At 39.8% G+C, this 23,054-nt stretch overlaps 1 protein-coding gene across 4 annotated transcripts in view; it reads right to left on the reverse strand.

The window, feature by feature from the left end:
- ATXN7L1 (ataxin 7 like 1) overlaps nt 1–23,054 on the reverse strand; it is a 115,549-nt gene that overhangs the window by 44,568 nt on the left and 47,927 nt on the right. The window lies entirely within an intron of this gene.

The raw sequence follows: 23,054 nt of genomic DNA on the forward strand, positions 1-23,054 counted from the left end.
TCCCATATCCACTGTCCTTTGCTCTCCCCAAAGAAGAGACAGGATAAGCTCTGTCTTGTCTATAGGTGCATGAATGACAGCTGTCAGTACAAGTGTGCTACTGCACATGAAATACTGTTCTCTGGGGGCACAGGAATTAAGACGTCTCTTTCACAGCTGCTGATTTTCGCAAGATTGCTGAAACTTTGTATTTTGGAAGCCAAATTGGCAAAGAGTTAAAAATTCTTAGAAAAAAAAAATGATATAATCTCATAAGCGTTATTGCTGCTATTATTATTATTATTATTATTATAATATTTTAGGAAGCTTGTTTGAATTTACACATGAAAATTTTTACTTGGTTTCCTGTGTTTGCCCCTCCTCATGGATATTCCCAGGCATCAAATTAATCCCTTTGGAATATTCTGACATCTTTTGAAAATCCAACTAACCACACAGATCTGCCCACCTACGGTCACTGCTTTATTTTGAAAATTGAATAAGCTTATATTTAAGTTTCAGTTTGCTTCATCAAACCCTGCTACAAAAGCAGCGCAGCTGTCAGTACAGTTATTCCAGTTGTTTTAGATAAATCAGCTCACTCATCTTTTAGGCACGTTATTATCCATAGATATTATTATTTAGAATGGCCAGAAATACACATATTCGATACCTAAACTCCAAAGTGAATGTGCAAAACATAATTCATGAAGAAGTCACTTGTTCATGTTCCCTCACTACATGCAAGAGCTCTTATAAACAAGAAATCAAACTCTCAACCTTCTGCAGAACAAAACTGAACTGACAACATTGAAAGACATACCCAAATATAAAAGTGGGTTTGTAGGGCATTTCTTATCCACTACTCTGCCTTAAAAATCCCTTTAATTCTATATTTACATGCAGCTTCAAATCTAAAAAGACAGTTTCTACTTTAACATGCATCATTTATGACTTTTAACTGCAAACCAAAGAAACTCAGACCTAACGGCACATGAATGAAATAAATTCAAATCTACCTCTGAGAGTCCAAGCGACAGCTACTTCGCATTATGCCTCTGAACGGCCTCTTAACCATTCTTCACTGCAACGAATTTCATGTATTGCAAATTACTTGTTTTGGATAAACTATTTACCTGTTCATAATACTAACAGCTTTCCCATCGTTGTCCTGAATAGTGGAGCGTTGTATGTCTACAATTTTAAATGTCTCTTCTGCCTATATAAAAGCCTTCTCAGATGGGCCTTTACTCAGATTTTTCAAGCTACTATGTAATCAATAACAAATCAAGGCTTCCAAAATTTGAAGCATGGTCAGTGCTTCAGACGCTGTGTGAAGAAAGGTATTTTCCAAGGCTACCCAGCGATTCGAACATGGATCGGAATTCAAGGCATTCCAGGTTTATTCACCCACTCGTGTTGCCTCTGTCATGTATTAATGTGGCAGGAATGGCACAGGGGAAAGGCACGATGATTTCCCTTACAACAACCTACCAAGGTGCATTTTCCACACCACGGCACAGCTGTGCCAGCGCAGCTGGGAAATTCAGCTTTCCCTCCTATTCCTTGCAATGCCTTGAACAACCTGTCATCCACTACAGGTAGTTCTAACTTCTAGTGCATCTTCTCAGAAGCACACACAGACTATATTTTAGAAAAACTTGTAGTAAGAAATAAATGTGTGGACACTCACCAGCTGAAGACACACGATATTTTTCCTATGAGGAGCTCTAATTACTTTCTATAATCACTTACATAAGCTCAATGGGGGAAAAATCACTTCTCACTAAAACAAGGCATAGCTCATCTCAGAACAATTCTTGTGAACTTTAACACAGACAATAAGCAAACAAACAAAGATCATTAGGAGTCAAACTTGCAAGCAAGGCCACACAAAGGAATCAGTTTTGTCTGAAGACATTTAACTAGGAGATAGGCAACAGGAGATCTCTGAGAACAAGCATGCAATAAACATTTCCAAGGTATCAAATGTTTGGCATGTATCAGTCATTTTTTATTTAAACCACCTGAGTCAGTTGGAGCATAGGTAGAACATATTAGGATGATTATTTCCTACTAGGGCTTAGCTGGCTTTTTATAGTGTTAGAACCTGGCTTCATCCAGGCTTGGTGTAACATGTCACTTCAGGTGGGAAGAACAAACAGTACATCTGTTTGTCAAGAGCTGAGAGTAGCCTTTGGTCAGCCAAGAAATGATTACAGGAGGAGTAAGCCTGGAAGCTAACTGGAAGAAGAGAAAACAATTTTAAGACAAGGATTTCAATGTGGGTTATTTATAGAGTCAACACTCAATTATCCATGGCCAGATTATCTGTACCAGAGATGCAGAAACAAACCAGCTCCAGCTGGGCTCATTAGCCTAGGTGCAGCTCAGTGCAATTGTTCCTATATTTTTAGGGATGGTGTGGGTCCAGAAATTATGCAACAACTTTTTTTCAGCATAAGACTGACATTTTTTTTCCGTCTAAAGTGAGGCAGTTTGGTTATCTCTGTATGGCATGTCCAAAAGCAAGAACATTGAGGAAAATGGCAAAGCCTCCAGATGAAGCCACCGCCTTGCAGCGTTACCCCTGCGCTCTGGGTCCCAAGAAGTTTTATTAACCCAGGCGCAGCGTCAAGCCCGAGCTGGCTCTGTGCATTCCTGCCACGCTGCGTCAGGGCTGCGTCCTGGGGAGCTCGGTGCACACAGGCACAAGGCACTTGTGACAAGGCAGGAGCCAGGCACCAGCCCGCATGGCAAGCACTAATCAACCCAAATACAGCTGCGATGGCCTCCGTGCAGAGGGACTGAGCTGTGAGATCACTTGAGATTATGTTTTACAGTTAAGTCATTTAAACCAGATATTCTAAATAAGGGAAAACTTTAAACAGAAGTGCTTTCCTAACTGTAAGAAAAACACAGCAAGAGACAATACCAATCCAGCTTGAAGCTGTTTTCCTGGCCACAATGCCAAAAGCGTAATTGACAGTGTAATAAAAAGGGAGACAGGGAAGGAAATGGAAAAAATCCAACATTATATTTCCTACCTGCCAATTGCTTCCTCTGAATCAGACTATCTGTGTTCATGCTGAAGGTCTGAAGCCTTTCTCCATCTGTCAGGAGATAGCAAACTCCAGAAGACAGAAGAGCCTTTACGCTCTTTAGACTCTTCTGGAAGTTGTCCCTCCTCATCAAACTGATGCTGCTATAGTTGAAAGAAATCCTACTGTTTAGAGATAACAGGAGACACTTCTAAATTGGAGGAGTCTGAGATTCAGTTTATTTTTTTCCAGCAATGGGAGTCACTTGACCAAAGAGGCAGGGAAAGGACAACAAGCAGGATATTGGCATGAAAACTCTCAGCTATACTCAGCTGACTCCAGCTTGATTACAGAGGAGGAACTAAACTCTGTATTTGGCAACTGGATCACAGAGCAAGTCTTTTCTAAAGCTTTTTGCTGAGTCTGCCAATTGGTAGCTAGACAGTGCAGCACATTTAACCAGCAATGGCTAACCAGTGAACCAAAAGTAACCATGCCTGGGCTATCACCCCTGGGATTTGCCTTCTGCATCTAAATACTGAGAGAAAAAGGCTTATTTATGCTGAACTGCACAACATGTAGCAGAGAACTGCTCAAGTGGTTTCAAATGACAGCAAGAAACAGAGGGTCAGAGCATAGGACGAAGTAGAGGAAGAGGGTTATCTATCTCACCAGAACACCATTTTAACACTTGCAGAAATCTGCAGGTCCTAAATCTACAACTCTATTACCCCTCCTTTCCTTCTCCCTGTTCCCAAATGCCTTGACTTTCCAGGTTGCTTAAGGTCTGAAAAAAAGAAGTAATTCAAGAAAAAACAACAGTTCAAAACCAAAATTCACTATGACAGATATTACTTATCAAAGAACGCTGGAACTTTTAGTTATTATTTCTCCTTACATTTCAGATCCTTAAGTGCCTACTACCTAAAAGGTGAGAGCAGTGGAAGTTACAGGTTTATTTCCTTTGCTGTTTTACCTTAGGACGTGAAGTTTATTCTTGGTATTAGAGACTAACATGTTTTGGAAGGTGTAACATTCAGCAAACAAAAATGGAAAATGTATCTTCTGCTGTACAGTATTTGCAGGCCTCATGTATGGCATTTATCTTGGAATACATACTAACGAGCAGAGCAGCACAAGCACTAGAAGGGAAAGGACTCAATTACTGTAAGCAACTGGGAGCAAAAGACTCTTAAACATTCAACAATTCACACCAACAGAAGCCTTGCAAGTTTTTACTTCTTATTTGCTGGAACAAGATGAGGTCAACGCTCCCCTCCTCCCATCCTAAACCCCGTCAGTCTGGGAAAGACCATAAATGCAAATCACTGCATTACCTCCCTCCCTGCTGAAAGTGTCAGTTGCTGTAAAGTTTGAAGAAAGACACCCAAACCTGCGGGCTACCACCACAGCAAATTTCAGCCTGTAACGTCCAGGTAAATTGGCTGTGCACCTGTCAAGCACATGCATGTGAACCACACTTACATAAACTTTCTGCTCCATTACTGCTCCCCCACTCCAAGATATCAATTCTAGCCAGCAACTTGATTAGCAAGAGACAGAAAAACACTTTCGGAGAACGTCAGAGGTGGCACTCACAAAAGGACAGTGAAATTTGACGGCCCGAAGGCCCCAGAGGAAAGCTTGACAGCTGGCATCAGGCCTTGTGCTGTGGCTGCCGTCACATCACAGATCAGAGATGCACTTTCTATTTCTGCTCCTCCTCCCTTTCAAAACATTCCTGGCTCACCTTTGGCTTCAACCTGGTATTGATACATGGCTGCAATACAGTGTAGGAATAGAGACTGGGCACGCTGTATAAAACAACCTTGAGTCTTTCAGCATCTGCTTTCTGGAGAGGCTGCACTTGTCCTGCAAGTACAGCACGTATTGCTGCCCCCAGATGCAGCCTCGTACATGCAATATATTGAAATAGGCTCGCCAAACCCCCTTTCACAAGCAATCTTGATTCATGCTGTGTCAAGGACCTCTCTCTTTATAATAATTTTATTCCAATTTACATGTCACAAATCTTACATGCTTCCCCCTTTCTAGTTAACTGTAAAATTATTAAATACTATAGTGATAAGGACTACTTCTGTATGACATCTGTCTTCATCTTCATAAGTACTTGTCAAAATCTGTTACATAGCAAGTTTAAAACAAATTTTTCTATGATGGTTTTGTATTTTAATTAAATATAAAGCAGTACTGGTCAGATATTTCAGGACATTTCTAGCTTTACAGAAAACAGAGCTCTTTTAACAGCCATAGTATTTCACAGATTTAGACACATGCCACCTCCATCAGATGACACTGTTTTCAGGCAAACAAGTAGATTTTCTTTTTTTCCCATGAAAACTCTATTTGAAGTTTTCTAGTGTCACTTAGATTTCAGTTATAACCATTTAAAATTAATGCAAAGGAGATAAAGAACTGAATGTTTTTCTCCTTCTAAGTTCATTAGCACGAATGGAGGTAGGCTGTAATCCATGCACACAGCAAGCAATTCAGCTGTAATTCATACTACAGCATAGCAGAGGTAAAGCGGTAATGCCGACATTAAACCTGATACTACACAGCCGCTAAAGCTTGCAGGTAATCCCTCTCTTTCCAAGAACCCCATGCTGAGAGAGATCAGATATATTTAAAGAATAATTCAGTATCACAAAAGTACTCACTTCCTTTTAATTTAAACCGACACATCTAGAACCATATCAAAGCTTCCAAAAGCAAATGCTGAGCAATTGCCTTGTTCTTTTTTTAAAAAAGCTCGATGGAATATATTTAAAGGAGTCCATTAAAAAGTTGACAGCTGCTAATTCAAGACTCAGTAGTTTCCCATTACAGTGGCACATTGTGTTTAAACTGCTTTGGTAGCACTGTCATGTCATTAATAAACCAAAAAACACCACACCCTATTTATTACATATTTCTAAACCACTACTTATTACCAGTGTAATCAGACACAGTTCATACTATCTTTTAACACACTGTCACATGTGAAATATATGTGGCAGAGCAAAACATAGAACACGCATATACATACTATCCGTAAGGGAGAAATCACAATAACTTCTTTGCATATATGGATCTAGCTGAGTTTCTAGTTACCTGCCTCTGTTTTTCTTTAACTTTTCCAAAGCGGCTGCAAATGGAGCTTAGCGTCTGCTCACAAGTTAAGTATCTTTGCAGAAATTTATGTAGATTTGTGCAAATAAAAATCCCAGAATATATTAGATTCCAAGACTGTAAACAACATGAGTTATCGTATTTGCACAACAGCGTGCTGATATAGTCAGGGAAAAAAAAATACAGATAAGCAAGGGTCAAAGTTCTGGTAATGCTTGAAGTTTCAGTATTAGCACTTCCTGATCTGAGGGTAATTAATTAAACATATTTGATCCCTTTATGCTAAAGTAATGAAATACTATTCTCCCCCTTTCCCTCCCGCCTTTCATATATCTACTTCTGATTTGCTCACTTACATAATTCTAGACCATTAGCCCAGTCTTAGAAGGTCTTCAGTCCAGGGAAGGCATTGCCACAGTTAGTCCCCTAGGCCAGAGCTGCGCTTGGCCTTAAGGGCTGCACAAAGCTCAGCCCAGGAGAAACCTCCCGGGGCGGGAATTGTAAAGGTCCCCTTGTGCCCTTTACCGACTCGGCTGGACTGGAGGCCGTAGGAGTTGCTGACAACCCCGAGATACACGCCGCCTCCCTCAACACCACACAGGTATCCAAACCCGTGGATGTTTCTCTCCAGCAACAGCTGTGCCCTGTAACCCCGCACGGCTCCCGCCGCAGCTCTCCCGCCCCTCCTGGCCTCGGTGGCAACAAGCCAAGCCCGGGCCCTCAGCGAGCGGATTCACAGCCAGAGCCCGCCGCACAACGCACCCCCCGAGCGGCACAATCCCCGCCGCGCTGACGGCCCCCCCGCGGAGACCGGCGCCCGGAGCCCGCGGCCGCTCTGCCCCTGCGGGCCGGGGAGAGGCCGGGAGCTCCCCCTCCCGGGCCCGCCGGCAGCGCTCCGGAAACAACACACGCACTTACTGACGGATGCTCCCGGGGGGAGAGAGCCTGTTGTTTGTGGTTTGTTTTGTTTTGGTTTTTAACCCTCCCGACTCGACGCGACGAGCAGGAAAAGCCCAAGCAGCAAAAAGCTCAGGATTGTACAAGATTTTTTTTATCGTCAAAACCCTGTTTCGCTTAGCACTCAATTATTCTCCTGAAAAGTTGTCAAAACTCCCGATTCAGTTGAGGAAGGCTTGCAGAGAGCGAGTCCTTCAGCAGAGGAGCCGGCAGCCCGGCAGCTTCAGCCGCCCCCAGCGAGGTCACACGCTCCGTCTGCCTCTCCCAGGCTCCAGCACTTGCTGAACTCCACGGAATAACGCATAGGAACGGGGAATTAAAAGCTAAGCTTCTCAGGCTCTGATTATATTTGATTTTTTACACAGTGGTGTCCAAGTGGACCCAGAATTAAGATTCTATTACAGTCAGCCTCTGGATAAAAACTAAGTTCTTTATCACCTATTTATCTTCATCACCTATTTTTCTTCTTACAAGTACTCTTTACTCACAGGTACACAGATATCAGAGCTACCATCACCCGAAATAAAAAGCTACATCAAGAAGCTGAGCTTAGTCGCAACATGTTCACGCATCCCCCTCCCAAACCCACAGCTAGCTGCTGGAAATGACAGGTTCCCCATTAACTGGAAATACTTCCTTTGGCATAACTGGCAAGATTTGGAATAGAAGTATGTTTAATGCTTATCTGATGCCATTACAAGTAATTTGTTCCAATCACATTCAAAAGGCAGCTCCTCGGCTCCTCCCTCATACACGCAACTCCTCTTGCAGGTGAGCAGCTGTTGGCTTGTCCACTAAAACCAGCCCAAACCATCAATTTGCAGCAGACCAGTATGGGTCCCCAGTTTAAATGCTAATTTATTCTCAGAGCTCTGTCCAACATGAAACACACTGACAAGTGCAAGCTCACATCATATGGTACTTACAAATGTCTTAGGATTAAATTGTCTCTTTTGCACACGTGTGTGGAGCAGTGTTACCCAGGAAATTAAGCTGAAAGACGTTCTCTGGAGTGCTGCATTCCCCAGCTGTGTATCCTCCCCAGGGATCCCAGTGGGGCAGGAGTGGGAATGGCCCCAATTTATTTAAGTTTCTTAATCACAGCATCATCTGCCTGAGGCCTTGGAAGAAGAGAGAAAGTGTATGGGGAGTGTGAAAACACAGAACCAACCTTCTCAAAGATTAGTCACGGTAGGCAAGCTCTTCAGCAGGCACTGTGGGTCCTTCTGGCAGCGTTTTCAACTGGATTCAAGACATCCTGACCCACTGGACCCAAAATGGAGCCAATAGACCTTAGAAGGTGTCTAGCTGCTTGGTTTGTGGGTTTTTTTGGTGTGTGTTTTTTTGTTTTATTTTAATTTGAACATGGGGTTTGAAGTAAAAAATAAAACAGATTATATGTTCGGGTCATGAGCCTATCTAAGCAAAATAATCCTGAATGCTTCTGGAATTTCTATGTAGGAAAGCATACACCGCAGGTATACATGCTTCTCAGAAGAGGCAATCACTGAAGCCAAGGAATAATGAAACAAAATAAAACATGGAAAGAGAAATAAGCTGAAGAGAAACAAGAAACAGGTATAGAAATAATAGGTAATATCAACATGTAAATAAATAATAAGACAAAAAGTTAAGTTTAAAACTGACAAGGAAAAAAATCCAGCAAAAATACATGCTCATAAAAAGCTCCAGCAAAGCTGAGAAATTGAAGGCTGAAAGAAACGATGGGTTGCGTTGCATACCTCCATCATTTCACGGCTAAGATGTTAGACACTGCTAATGCCTATTTATACGTCTGAGGTTGGTGCCAGCGGAGCAGCTGTCAGAGCATGCTGTAACACATAATCCTGGGGATCCACGGGACTGCAAGGCTGCTGCAAAGTGAGTGGCGATTGCTGCCTCACGTGAGTGTGTGATAAAGGTCACATCACAGGTCGTGAGTGGCCAGTAAGTCATTGCGTGGTTCGGAACATTTAAAATATAACAAAGGGTAATGTTAAGGAAGGGTTAACTTCCATGTAGAAACAAAACAACCAGAATATGGGGGCGGGATGCATAGTAACCATACAAACAACCTAGCAGAAGTAAATTCAAATGGAAGCTTTCACTATCTGAAAATAACAATCCATCTTCTGAACAGCATAGCTAATGTTAGATTTCATTTAAGATACAATTAGGATGTCAACAGTTTTCTGTATCTTAATATCAGGCATCCCAAGTGATCCATCGATAGATCACCTGAACAGAATGTTTCAGGAACTAATAACTAATGCTTTCATCTTCAGTCTAAAAAGGGGAATTTAGCAAAAATATCAAGACATTTATTTAAATATAAAGGCCTTCTTCAGTTGAGATGAAGACCACAGATATTTACCTCATGTATTACATTCTTGTCAGTGGTTTTCTTTATACGATGTAATACTAACAGAGGTGCCAATGTGCCCATGACAGACACGTTCTGCACTCATACAGAGGAAATACTGCACGGTAAATAATTATGTTCTAAGTCTAGATTCTTAATACAGAAGTTTTAGCTACAGAAGCCACAATCTGTAAAAAGGTAGAGAACAAAGCAAGCCAATACTTAGAAGTACAATTCATTATAGGTAATATAGGGGGGGAAAAAAGGGCTGTTTTTTTCTAAAGGATCACTTTCTTTGCTCATCTCACACACTTTAATTAAGTGGTTAAGACATAAGGAGCAGCCAAGAGTGATTCCTTTGTAACCTTTTTGGAGGCTATGAATGTGGCTCTGGTAATAGCAATACTACATAAAAACATTCAGGAGACTGCCTATTTACCAATGCTTAGATACAGACATTAATTTGTCTGATGTCAGCACAAAGGTAGAACGTCAGGGTGTTTTTAAGACTACCTTCAAAAGAAAACATCTAATCTCTGTAGTTACTTTTGGACAGATGGAGCTGGGTTTGTCCCTACTGCAAAAAAGAGTGACGTGCCAACAGCACTTCATAGCAACTTTTTTGTGCTGTGCATGAGAAGACTATTTCCATATAATTTTCAATAGGAGGCTCCAAATGTAAATATTAATTGCATTCCTGATGGACACTGGCACAATCAGACAGCTTGTACATTGAAGCTACTTGAAACTGGGGACATTTCTTAGTACCCAGTACATGGAGACCGCCTGGTCTGGAATGCGTTCTGGGACTAAAGCTTCCAAATGCAGAAACGAGAGTCCAATCTGTTGGGAGTACACATTTCTTGCTAAAGCTGTTCAGACCTAAAATAAAGCCAAATTTAATTTTGTTTCCTCATACTGCTAGGTAGGTCAACATGCAGGGTCTTTTTTCCCCCACCTAGAAACAAGGCTGCAGCTTCAGCAATTCAGCACTAGCAAAATCAACAGAACAGACTTCAGGCAAAAAAATTAACCCAACAGAGAAACAAAACACCAGCACATATGGCAGCTGTATGAAGTGTTTGGGGTTTTTCTGTAATTGTATATTAATCTCACTCTGTGGTCCAAATCAAGTTTCTTTTATTTCAATGCCATGGATATTTCGGCACCAAAGGACAGAAGAGGGATGTTATAGAAGTGCAAGATCGAGCACTTGAGAAAGCCAAAATTGTATTGATTTTGCCTGCAGAGATTATTTCAGAAGCATCTCTCAAACTCTAGATGATTGTTTCTGCAGATGGCTGGTAAAAACAACCACTAGTATCTCATCTAAACCATCTTTAGCAGAAAACAGGAGAGGGGACCCAAATTTCTGTGAATCCCAAGTGTCCTGACTCAACAAGTCCAACAGACCAAGCATCTGATCCATTTTCAGAAACAAACGCTATGAAGCTGTGTATGTGGCCTATCAAACACTCCTGCAACTCTTAAAGCATCATAGACCTTTATAAACAAATCCAACAACTGTTGTTGCATTGAGGAAAAGTACAAAGTCCCAACTATCAAGTGGTGCTTGACAGACGCTCGGTTATGCCAACGTTACCCTACAGATCAGACTGATGCCTCAGCAGTCCTGAATTTTCACAGCAGCTCCTCCAGAAAGGCCACAGCCTTCTGGCTTCTTTTTTAACCTCTTGGAAACGAGAAGAAAGACAAGTAATACATGTGGGTTTAACTGAGGAGTGCCTTAGTCCTGCACAGTCCACTCCTAAATCCATAAATTAGGCTAGAAGGCCTGAGATATATTCCTGTGTCGAGGTACTCCCTTTTTTTTCTGCTTGCCCTATCTGAGATTTGTCCGTATTTCAGGTAAGGAACAGCCAGTCCTGTCCCTTTCACCTGACTGCAGTCAGTTCTTGCATAAGGTTCTCCCCATCCTTCCCCTATGGAGACATACGACACAGTTCTCCCTTTTTTTATTCTTCATCCAGGCCAAGAAGCTATTGCACATTTAGATGTCAATATGCATAAAAGTAACATTTTGATATCAGTTTCAAATACTACAATAGCATAAGAAAAAGACAACCTACCATCTGCTTTCTTAGGAAAAACGTCTTTTCAGAAAGTGCTTATTTAATGTCTAGCACGGGGCTTTTCTTTCTTGGCTGTGACCCCTAGGAGTTCCTTAGAGACAAGATTCTCTTACTAAAAATGAAGTATTGTAACAACAAGATTAAGATGGGTTTGTTTTTTCCCATTTTAAGTTGAACACAGTTTTCTTGCTGTAAAATTTCTAACCTAAATTGTTTAAGCAAGCTGAAGTACAAAGAAGTGATCAAAATGTAACTACAGTTAATATCATGCAGTCATATGAAAAAAACACTCCTTGTTCTCAACTGCTTATAAATAATGACACTGAACACTTGGGCACCTCGCCATGGAGTTCAGCAGTATCACTACGGATGCAGCATCGTGCTTACCTGCTTCAAGGATAATCAACCAAAACCAATCCAAACCCAACCAAACATTCCCCCTCCAACACTTAAACCTGCCATTCTTCAAGCAAGCTCATAGAGACAATAGATCCTTCAGTACTTCTCTCATACAACTTCTTCCACTGCTTTAGAGCTCAGAAAGCTTTTGAATATTTTTGAAGAATATTTACATATTAAATGATACATAGAGCTAATGAATGCACAAGTAAAATATGCAAAAATAGTATTTCTTATAGGAGAAATGCTGCTGTATGTTGTAGTGGTTTCATAAGTTTACTACTTTTGTCCTCATACACATATTGCTTCCTTAAGGAGTTACATGGAAAAGTGTCCTTTAACGTGTCCTTTAACGACCGGAAGCAAACAAATTTGTTGCTTGATATGTGCAGCGCCACACACATCTTTACAAGCATCCCAACGTTACATTTCTTAGCTATGAGATTCCATAATCCCAGGTACTAGTTGGTATCTCTAACTGACTTAATTCAACTAATAATAAAGGTTTTATTTCAATTAGTTTCTTAGTTTCACAATAGAATCAGTGATGTAGATTGAAATTAAATTCACACAATTTTCAGGTCCTGTGAGTATGCGTGTTTTAACAGGACTGCAAAAATGCACTGCAAGTTGCACAGAAGTCGATTGAAACCATCAAACTAGTATTTCATTGCTTGCTGACACGGACCTCAACATTGACTTACGCAAAATTGTCCAGAATGGATTTATCTGAACATACAAAAGTACACCGAGAAAACATGTTTATAAGTCACCTACATGCACAGAAGAAATATAGGTTTTATTACTACATTTTTAATTCCTGAATCACACATCACAACTTTTTTTCCACTGTTTGCTCTGCAACTACATGTACCACCTGAGACTTCCAGACTGTTTTTTCATGTAATGGATATTATAAAATTCTGCTTTTAAGATTCAAAAATATTTTTAAAAGTTTTACACGTAAGAGTTTCCTCACTGCTTTTGTTCTGATCCCCAGCCTTTGAAAAACCAACATTCATGTGGTTTCATTAAATACATTTGCTCAGATAACTTACAATAAAAGCAATTCCTAAGTTAAATTCACAAAGTTTGTGTAGAAACTTGTATCCAATCTGTTATCTCTCCCTTCCTGAATTCGGTGCTGCAGAAGGCAATATTCTGGATATGCTGTCTAGCAGTCCTCACCATTTCCCCCCGCCCTTTAATTCTCATTTTCTATAATTTACAACTTTTACTTCAATGCTATTCAGTCAGAATATGTGGAATTTTAGAGTTGTCCTTCTAGACTTACTGTGTCTTTTGATAATACTAACAGGCTTAATCCACACATTAAAACTTACTCCCTACCACATCACCCTTTAGGGATATGAATTCCTGTTAGATATGAGCATGCCTTTTTGAGGGAAAAAGTAGCATGCTGCCACCAATTCTTAGATCAACACTCTGTAGATACCAGTTACCAAAAAAAATACCCAAACAGGCATAGCTCAGAAAAACACCACTTTAAGATTAATTCAAATAGCAAATCTTTCATCTTCAAGGTCAGGTGTCCTTTTCAAAAGATATGCTTTTAAGACTCTAGTTTAGATAAGACAGGCAGAGCTGATTTAATAATTAATTGCTGCTGCTGTTCCCTCTGTAAGTGCTACTCCAGCCATGCATTCTCCCTGCTTTTCCCTTGCACCATTCTGGAATTCACCTGCTATCCTGACAGGTGAGCTTAGCCACAAGTTGCACCAGGGGAGGTTTAGATTGGGTATTAGGAAAAATTTCTTCACAGAAAGGGTTATCAGGCACTGGAACAGGCTGCCCAGGGAAGTGGTGGAGTCACCATCCCTGGAGGTGTTTAAAAGGCATTCAGGCGAGGTTCTTAGGGACATGGTTTAGTTCTAGAGTTAGGTTAGGCTATGGTTGGACTCCATGATCCTGAGGGTGTCTTCCAACTGAAATGATTCTATGGTTCTATGATAACCTGGCACAGTGACAGGCAACAGAGCTGTAAAAAGGGCACCGATGTCACCAACAGAGAAAACATCCTGGAGTGTCGATGACGTTTCAAAGCTGCTGAAGGTTTTGCTGCTGTTGAAACAGGGTTTTGCTTATTTTCCAAGGCCTGAGTGTGTCTCGGCACTCAGTGCCCACTGCATAGCTCTGCACCTCGGGACCTGGGGCTGCTCTCACTGCTGAGACTCCAACCTGTATTTGCTGCTTCCAACCTATGAACAGTTTATTCCCACAAAACATCACTGACCGCTGTGCTGTTTATAACAACATTATTTTGGGAAACGATGGCAGTGTTAACAGTCTGGCATCAATTGCCTGATAGTTGTACCACACTGGCTGGTGTTAGCGAACCCCGCTGCCTTTGGTTATGTCCTTCGTACTGCAGAGACGACACGATAAATGTGGTTAGAATGAGTAACTAACTCTTTATACAGTAATATTTTGGGAAACATCATCAGGAGTCTGTAATGAACTGGAAACAAAAGGAAAAAAACCTCTTCATTCATTATCTCTGTGTATCACCAAGAAAGTGTGCTTCATTGCTAAGAACAAACCACCAGAATAACTTAGAGCTGCTGAGCCTACTTGACACTGCAGACCTACTTTTATGACTTTTACATATCTAAGAGTATTAGAGAAGTAACACGGAGGCACAGGGAATTTGTTATAATGCTTCTATTCTCAGTGCACCTTGCCAGACTCAGGACTCAATGCTATCATAGTATTAGTACCTTCCTCGTGAGACTAAAACATTCCATTAAAAAAAACCAACAACCCAAGAAATCTAATCCTGTCACTGAAAATTCTCTAGAACTTAAACTTTAAAAGAAAAACATTTTGCATTTTTCATTTGCCCCAAAGTTTTCAAATATAAGATGAACTGGAAATACAACAGTTGCACTGTTTGTTTTCTCTCTTAGTTAATTAAAATCAATTTTTAAAGTTCAATTGAAAATTAAAAAAAACCTCACTACATTGTTTTCATGTAGAACTTACTTTTAAAATTTCACAATACTAAAACCAGTAAGTCCGCATAGAATAAATAAAACATAGGTTGTTCATCAAAAAACCCCAACAAAACAGTATGAAAGGCAGTGTAACACTGTTAGGCATGAAGATGCAAATGTTCATTTGCACCACAAAGTAGTTATTGGATTTCTTGCAACACCATATGAATATTCCATACATTAAGAGAGAACACTAAAGCAGCAGACATCAGGAAGCCTTTTGACAAGGTAAGAATAAGTGGGGAGCAATCAAAGTTAAAGAAGTAAACTGCTACAACATAAGAACTTTTTTTGTAAATGGCTAATCCACATTAATAGTAACACTATTAATGATAAGTAGTAGCAAAAATTGCTTTCAACGGTGGTTGAGTGTGGATTAGACCAACTGATGACAGTCACTGTTAAATGACAGGTTGCTTTGCCAGTACATACACAGTTCAAACACCTAGAGGCCCAGGGCTGACGAAGGACTCCTAAGCATGAATCTCTGCAGTACCCAGAATAAAGGACTCTGGGACAGAGGACCTGGATTGTGAACACTGTATTTACACAGTCCCTGGAACAAGAACAATTTTCTGAGCTTAAAAACACAAATTCAAGGGTTTCAATAGGTGCAGGAGGTCTAAAAAGCATACCCAACTGTGTGGCCCCTCCCACAATATTAATGATAACACTATTAAAGATAAACATCACTGCAGTTTATCTTTTACTTTAGATTAATATCAACTAAGGCAAAATATATTTTAATGTAACAGTATGGGTTAAATTTTAAAATTACTTAGTCATTTTTGCCATCAGTACAATCTAACGTTTCTAGGAATGCAAGTTATTTTTATTAGGCAGCCAGCTGCAGACATTGCTGGAAGTTAACTACGTTAAGTTCCAGAAAAACTGGGAAAATTACCATTCATATGCTTTCAAAAGCTTCCCAAACACATGAATTGAAGCTGTGTCTGAATGGCAAAAGTCAAACAATTTTGAAACAAGATTAAGGGAAATAAGTAGTGATTTATTTGTAGTGTATCTTTTTATTCCACATGAAACTGCTTGGCCTTTTGGAGCAGCATTTAGTCCATGCTTACAAGAAGGTGCTAGCGTAATGATGTATTATGAAATAATCTTTAAAAAATGAACTGTGAAAAACTGCTTTAGAGAATTCCTCTCGTGCACACAGCACTAGGGAAGGCAATGATGACTAATGGGGAGAGGTGCTGCTTGGCCACAGCCGAGTCCCACAGTGTGGGAGAGGCACTGCATACCAAGGGACACTCTCAGGGAAGGTAAAGCAGATACTCTTACTTTGTAATGAAAATATAAGGCAACAAAACAAATAACTTCTCAGCCTTTCCTCTTGTAGTATTTTTCGTTAATAATTCGAAATAAAGTGCTAAATGTCAGTGTAATTATATGAAAATTCCCTTTGCTTTCACTTATGTAAAGCTAATAGTGAATGACTGTCTATACTGTCTTCACCTAATGACAGGTAAGCCTAGGTCTCCATGTCTGCACCACATGATAACATGTGCAAAGCCCACATGATAAAATCTCACCTTTTGTAATTATATCAATTCTCATAATGTCAACATTCTTCCATTTTACAGAGAAATCAACAGACAAAAGGCATGCTAAGCCACAGCATAGCATCCTGTACAATACTCGGCATAGCTGTCATTCTTCATTTTAAACAAGTTATTAATTACTACAGCTTCACCCAATAATACCTCTTATGCATATTTCTAGATACTCTAATTAAATTTCTCATTCTTAGTAAAAAAACCCAGAGTTTAGTTTTTGCAGACAGGTGTACTTAATTTTTTAAACAACAAAACCAAACAACGTTTCAAGATTTCCAGCAGTATCTTTAGGTGACGGCAATCAGCCACTGCAGCCTCTAAGAGTGCAAAAAGTAGCATCGGCCAACATGTTCACCAGTTTATCTTCTGAGCACGCAAGGAATGGCACAGGCTCAGCACCGCGGCCGCTCGAATGGACCAAACCGTAGAGAACTTCCATGGAAGTTCTTGGCAGAAATCTTGCAGACTCAGAGCCCCAAAACTATTTATCCCAAAACAAGACCAGTACACATCTTGCTAACCAAGAGGATTTCAAAGGAGACAGCTATACCTGCATAACGTAACATGCGTCTGCTATCCCTGTGGTCCTCCTTCAGCTAGAAGGGTTGAATTATTTAAGAAGAAACCGACCTCCCGCAAACATTTTAAAAGACAATTGGGACTGATCCGTTTGATTCAGCTGAAGCTGAGCTTAAAAGTGAAGCACATCAGAAAAACGAGAACAGCAAAGCTTAACCAGTAAAACCTGCATAGGTCAATACTGATGCTGTCTTATCCAGTGTAAACTTCTTATGTGAACTGCACTAAGAAAAATAATTGCAGTTTAGAGAGGGGAAACAGAAAAAAATGGAGGGCCAGGCAGGGTGAAATCGAGCCTTTAAAAGTCCAGCACGATTTGCAACACAAACGCTGAGGAGGAGCAGCTTCCTCTTTGAATGAAGCAAGAGTCTGACCTCTTCCTGTGTCACAACCCGCTGCGCTTACTTAATACGTTTTCTATTGGCAGCAAAACAAACATCAATTCTATCGGCTTCACAGACACGTGCGTACCAAAAAAGGCACCATACTGATATTATATCCAGTTTTAGAGGAGACAGAAGATGCATTTGAATGAGCACTTTCAGATCTTTTCTATCCGGACTGCCCAGAAAACTTGTGATTAAATAGCTGTAACTTATACCTTACAAATTAACATTAACATGAGTTTTTTAAGCATATGCTATACAGCCACATAAGAACACAAAATGGCAGCTCTAAAACTTGCATGAAAAATACAAGGCCACCATAAAGAAAATGCTACCTTGGCATCCAATGTAACTCCAAAGGTCCACTTTACAAAGCTGAGTCAGACCAGGCTTTCTGCATTCATTTCCTTCACAGCCATGAACCCCCCAAGTCAGATCTCCAGTTGGCTGCTTCTCACACAGACACACACACAAGTTTCAGGTGATTATGTTAACTGAAACTAAGAAGGCTGTAATTATTTTTTGATATGATTTTCTCATAAAATGAAAGTAATAGCAGACCCCTCAAGCTCCTGTTTGTGTAGACCTCAGTGGAGAACATTTGTATTTTCCAAAGCTGAGGAAGAGCAGGCTGCAAATAAAGGTGTGACATGATGCAGCAGCAGAGATGACAGTTTTGTTAGATCATAAATACGCAAAAGCATCACCTGTTTTACTTGCTTAACAGTTAATATTATGCAACTCTGACCACTGAGAGTCAGCTGGTGTACGTATATTCTCTTGCCATTAATCAGAACTTTCCGATAGATATTGTAACTTTACTTAAGCACTGAAGAAAATGATTACATTGTATTTTCTTTTTGTGTTGTATGTTTTGAAAAAATAAAATAATGTAGGGTTAGATTGACTTTTTAAAACATCAAACTTTAAACAAACAAACAAACAAACAAACCAAGACACAATGCAATTCTACTAAAATGACATTAAAGTAAGATAGTTTAAAAACTGAAAATCTTTTAGTTTTATGATATATAACTGTGGAACAAAACCTCAATTAATAACGGTTTAAAAAAGTCCTACATCAAGCTAGCTCCATTTTTAAGTGTTCAGTGGAATATATTTGTTTCTATAGCTCTCTTTCAAAACTGATACTGAAGGTCTATGTATCATTTATTTGAACTTTGTTTCATCGCAATGATACTATCTAGCTGGAATTGTGAGTTAAAAAAATAAAACCCAAACCAAGTTGTCTGCTTAAACAGAGTTTCTGGTGCAAATGCTGGCAAGAAATTAATAATTCCTTCACATATAACTGCATCACATGATAAGCAACTGGAAATAAAACTGTCCTAGCACAGGGACCACAGAGTAACTTGAATACTCTCTGCGGATGAAAGCAAAGCAGAGACTGAAGCCAACTTTGCCAGGTTTCACTGACACTCACCTCAGACATGCAAGGGAGGAAGGTACTTCACCTTTTTGTGCCTGCATGTCCAAAATCTGCCTTTATATTTTGACTTTACATCACACAAAGAGCGAACAGGCCATCAACAGGCTCACAATGACCGGGCATCCTCAAATTAGGGCAGAAGCAACAATTCAGCTTTTTCCCCTTATGACTCTCTACATAGAATCGTTTGCTGTGAGTCCTCAGAGAGAACTGTGATGGGAAGGTGCAAATCACATGGATGAAACTGGCACAGAGTGTCAAGGAGGAACGGCCTCTGAGCGTGGACACGCAGCATCTTCACTTGACCCATGGTAACTGCAAGATGAAAGCTTTCTGACTGACTGTTTCCAAGATGTCCAAAATTGGGGAGTGACTAAATAGGTATTGTAGTGATCTCAAAACTACTCATATTTGTGAGACATGGTAGTCCAGTATTCATGATTTTGTTTCTCTAGTTTATAAAAATAAATTGGAGTGAAAGCTGTGAACATCACATGGACTGGATATGAAAATATCCTGACCTGCCTCTATTTCCAGTTCCCTTAAAAAGCTCCCAAACCCTGCTAAGCGTGTTGCTCACTGCAGCACTGCTTTGACCTGAGATGGACAAGTAAGTCATAAAGGAACACCCAGGCTTTGCCAACCAACCCGCTGCTGGTAACGGCTGTCTGAGCATCCTCTCTGTCCTTCAGATTATTTTATATTCAGGACACATAGTGGTTATCACTGACCCAACAAACACTGGAGCTGCTGTGAGACGGGAAGGAGCGTTCCAGCCCCCCACTTGATGGCTAAGAAATGACTTACAGGGCAAGGAAAAGAGGGTAAAAATGGTCCTCACAGAAAGAATTTCAGCACTGGCATGCAGCAAGGGGCTGCACTGGGGCCTCAACTATTCAACATAATCAGAAACAATCCAAAAAAAGAAAGTGGTTAGTGAGAGAACAAGACCTTTGGTATATAATTACTCAGAGTACTAAGGATTAGAATGAGCAGACTGCAGAAAGACCTAATGTTACTGAATGGTATAATAAAATAGTAAATGAAATTCCATGTAGAAAAATGTAAAGTGACAGACATGGAAGAAGAAACCAATCTTAACTTTATCTACAAAATGATGGTCTCTGAATTATTATCACACAGTAATGAGACACTGGTCTTGTAACAGTTCTATGAAATTATCATCTCAGTCATCTGTAGTGGTCAAAAAGTCAAACCAAATGTTAGGCAAGGAATATAGTCTATCATACCATTGCTTCCCTCCTTCCAAAAATGGTTTAGAAGACTTGGATAAGATTAAAACAAACAAACAAACAAAGAAAAACAGACAACCAAAAAACAACCAAAAAACACCCCAAACCCACACAAACAAACAAAACACAAAATAACCCCCACAAACAAAAAACCCCGAAACCAAACCAACAAACAAAACCCCACATAGCAAAGGCATGGAGAATCTCTACAAGGGTGACAATTAGACAGATTTGGACTTGTCAAACTGGACGAGTGACAACAGAGGCGGGTTATGATGCACATCAATTATGAAGGTGGACAGGAAATGACTGTTTGTTGCGGGTTTAAAAACAAACCAAAAAAGGAGGTATTTCTTCACACAGTGTATAGCTAAGTTTTGAGAATCCTTTTCACAGGACTTCATAGCTCTGAAGTTTCAATTTAATTCAAAATAACAGTGCATCCACAAAATTGTTTAGCACCACAATGACAAGCACCAGATCTTTACTTTAAAGGTTCATTTTTTTGATGCACCATTTCTATACTCATCTTACTAAATTGTGCCCTCCTCCAAAGCCTTAACTGTCTGGTCCTGCCTGTGCCTTTCCTGCCCATGAAAAGAATGTTGAAAAACTTTACTGCTCATTTCAGCATTCCCATTAAATGCTGGCATTACAGAGTGACAAAAAATGTATTTAAACGCCAAAATAATGCTTTGTTGCCCTAGCCAAATCCAAATACATTATTTTTACTTATATCATACAGGTTTCATGTACCTTGAGTCACAGAATGAGAAAAAGTTGTCTTGAGGCTCATATGGACACCCACAATTCTACTGCAAGCTTGAGAGAGTGTAATGCACACACAAGGATGTACCAGCTCCACAGTTCATGCAATCCGATCCCCATCAAGCACACACTAAAGCAATCTGCAACACCTATCATCCACGCAGATCTTCTGAGTATTGTTGGCCAATTACTGGTACACGTTTCAGCTCAGATAAATGTATTCCAGCTTCAATATTTTGAGGAAAAAGCAAACTCCTCCCTGTCAATCCTCCTCCTAACAAACTGAATTTAAAAAATGAAACCATCAACCATCAATCTCAGACCTAAAACTAGATTCAAAATAATTAAAAATTCTCTAGTTACACAATTAGTAAAGCACAACATTGATGATATGCTCATGGAAAAAATACTTTATACAACAGCAAGGATAAACTGAAAGCAGGCATATCAAATAATGATACATTAACACTGCCTTAAACATATTTCTTATATGCAGTGCTTGATATTTTATATAAGTATGGTATTAGTTATACTTCACTAGTTGCAGACCAGATACTAGGCATGGTAAAAGAGTATTTTGCAGAATCAAGAAGTGTGGGAGAATCTGTTATTTCCCAGAAAAGTAGTCAATTAAAATGTTCTTGATTAACAGCATCACTAGTCTCACAAACATAAATAACTAATGAGGCAAATTTCCTAAATTTTGTTTAGGCATCTTAACATTAGGTAGGTTTTGGTGCAAGAAGCTAAATCAGATATTTGAAATTGAATCAAAATATACATGTAGTAAAGGTGAACAAGTTGCCCATCATCATTTGCCTAACATATTTTAAACAGTTCTTTCATTATATCTCATAGAATATAATTGCATTAATCTACCTAGATGAATGCAAAAAATTTTGTTTTGAAAACAGAAGACTACAGTGCAACTAACCTATCTGTAACAATAAAATAGATTTTAGAACAAGGCCTAATTCAATATTTTTCTATTTTAATATGACAATTATTACATTAATATCACCAGTTAAATAGAATAGCAATAAGCTATTAAGGTAATTATATGAATCACTACAGGATTGTGAAATGGGAAACATACACAGCTTCAGCTGTATTTGAAATGATGAGAATTTTAAGTACAACATTTTATGCATGCAAATAAAATGTTTTGAATAGATTTGGCACTAGTCAGGTACCAAGAGGTTGCATACTACTATTACAATGAAACAATCTGAACTCCCTAGATTTTAAACATGGAGCTGTGACAAAAATCATATTAAAATAAACAAGAAGAAATATTTTAAAAATTAAGAAGGTATAAAAAAAATCTGGGATTAATATTATTACTGAAAATTGTGGAAAAAGTATCTAAAGTAGATTTGCAAGCTTTGTACTAGCTAGTTTACCACACTTGAGATTCCCCTCTACTAAAATAGGAGAGTTTTTTAAACATAAAGTTAAAAAACTATTTATTCACGAAAGGCATTTAATGTAATTGCTTCCAACTTGAAAAAAACAGAGCTCTTCAACTACAGCTCAGTATTTATTTCAATTGTTCTCCACTGCACCTCTCTGAAAAAGGACATATGACTGTTCTATCACCCTCCTGCATGTCAGGGGACTTTTGTCTACCCCACTGCACCCCAAGTGGCCTGTAGCTGTCAGAAAAGGCAACGGAAAGGCTGATGGAAAGCAGTATCTCAGAGGATCAGAAGCAGTACTTGTGGAAAGTAACACGCTGCCCTTCCAGTTTCCTTTCCAGTTGCCGTTGTACACAAGCAGGTAGCCTAACCCTGGCAGCGGGGAGGGCCAGAGCGACCTCCTGGGGTCAGCCCGGCCCCGCAGGCCAGTTCTCCAGCTCTGGAGGAGGCTGAGCACACAGGACGAGCTGCACCCCCAGCCTCAGCTGCCGCCCGCGCACTCGCAGCAACCACAGCCCACGGCACAGGACGTGCTTGGCTGTCGGAGAAGACACTACCCCAAAATTGCTGCTGTTCCCTTTGACATAAATCAATAGTCAATGGAAAAGAAAAAAAACAACTTTATGAGCCGGCTTATAGTAAACATTTC

This window comes from Nesoenas mayeri (genome assembly GCF_963082525.1).
Source record: "Nesoenas mayeri genome assembly, chromosome: 1".
Taxonomy (NCBI): Eukaryota; Metazoa; Chordata; class Aves; order Columbiformes; family Columbidae; genus Nesoenas; species Nesoenas mayeri.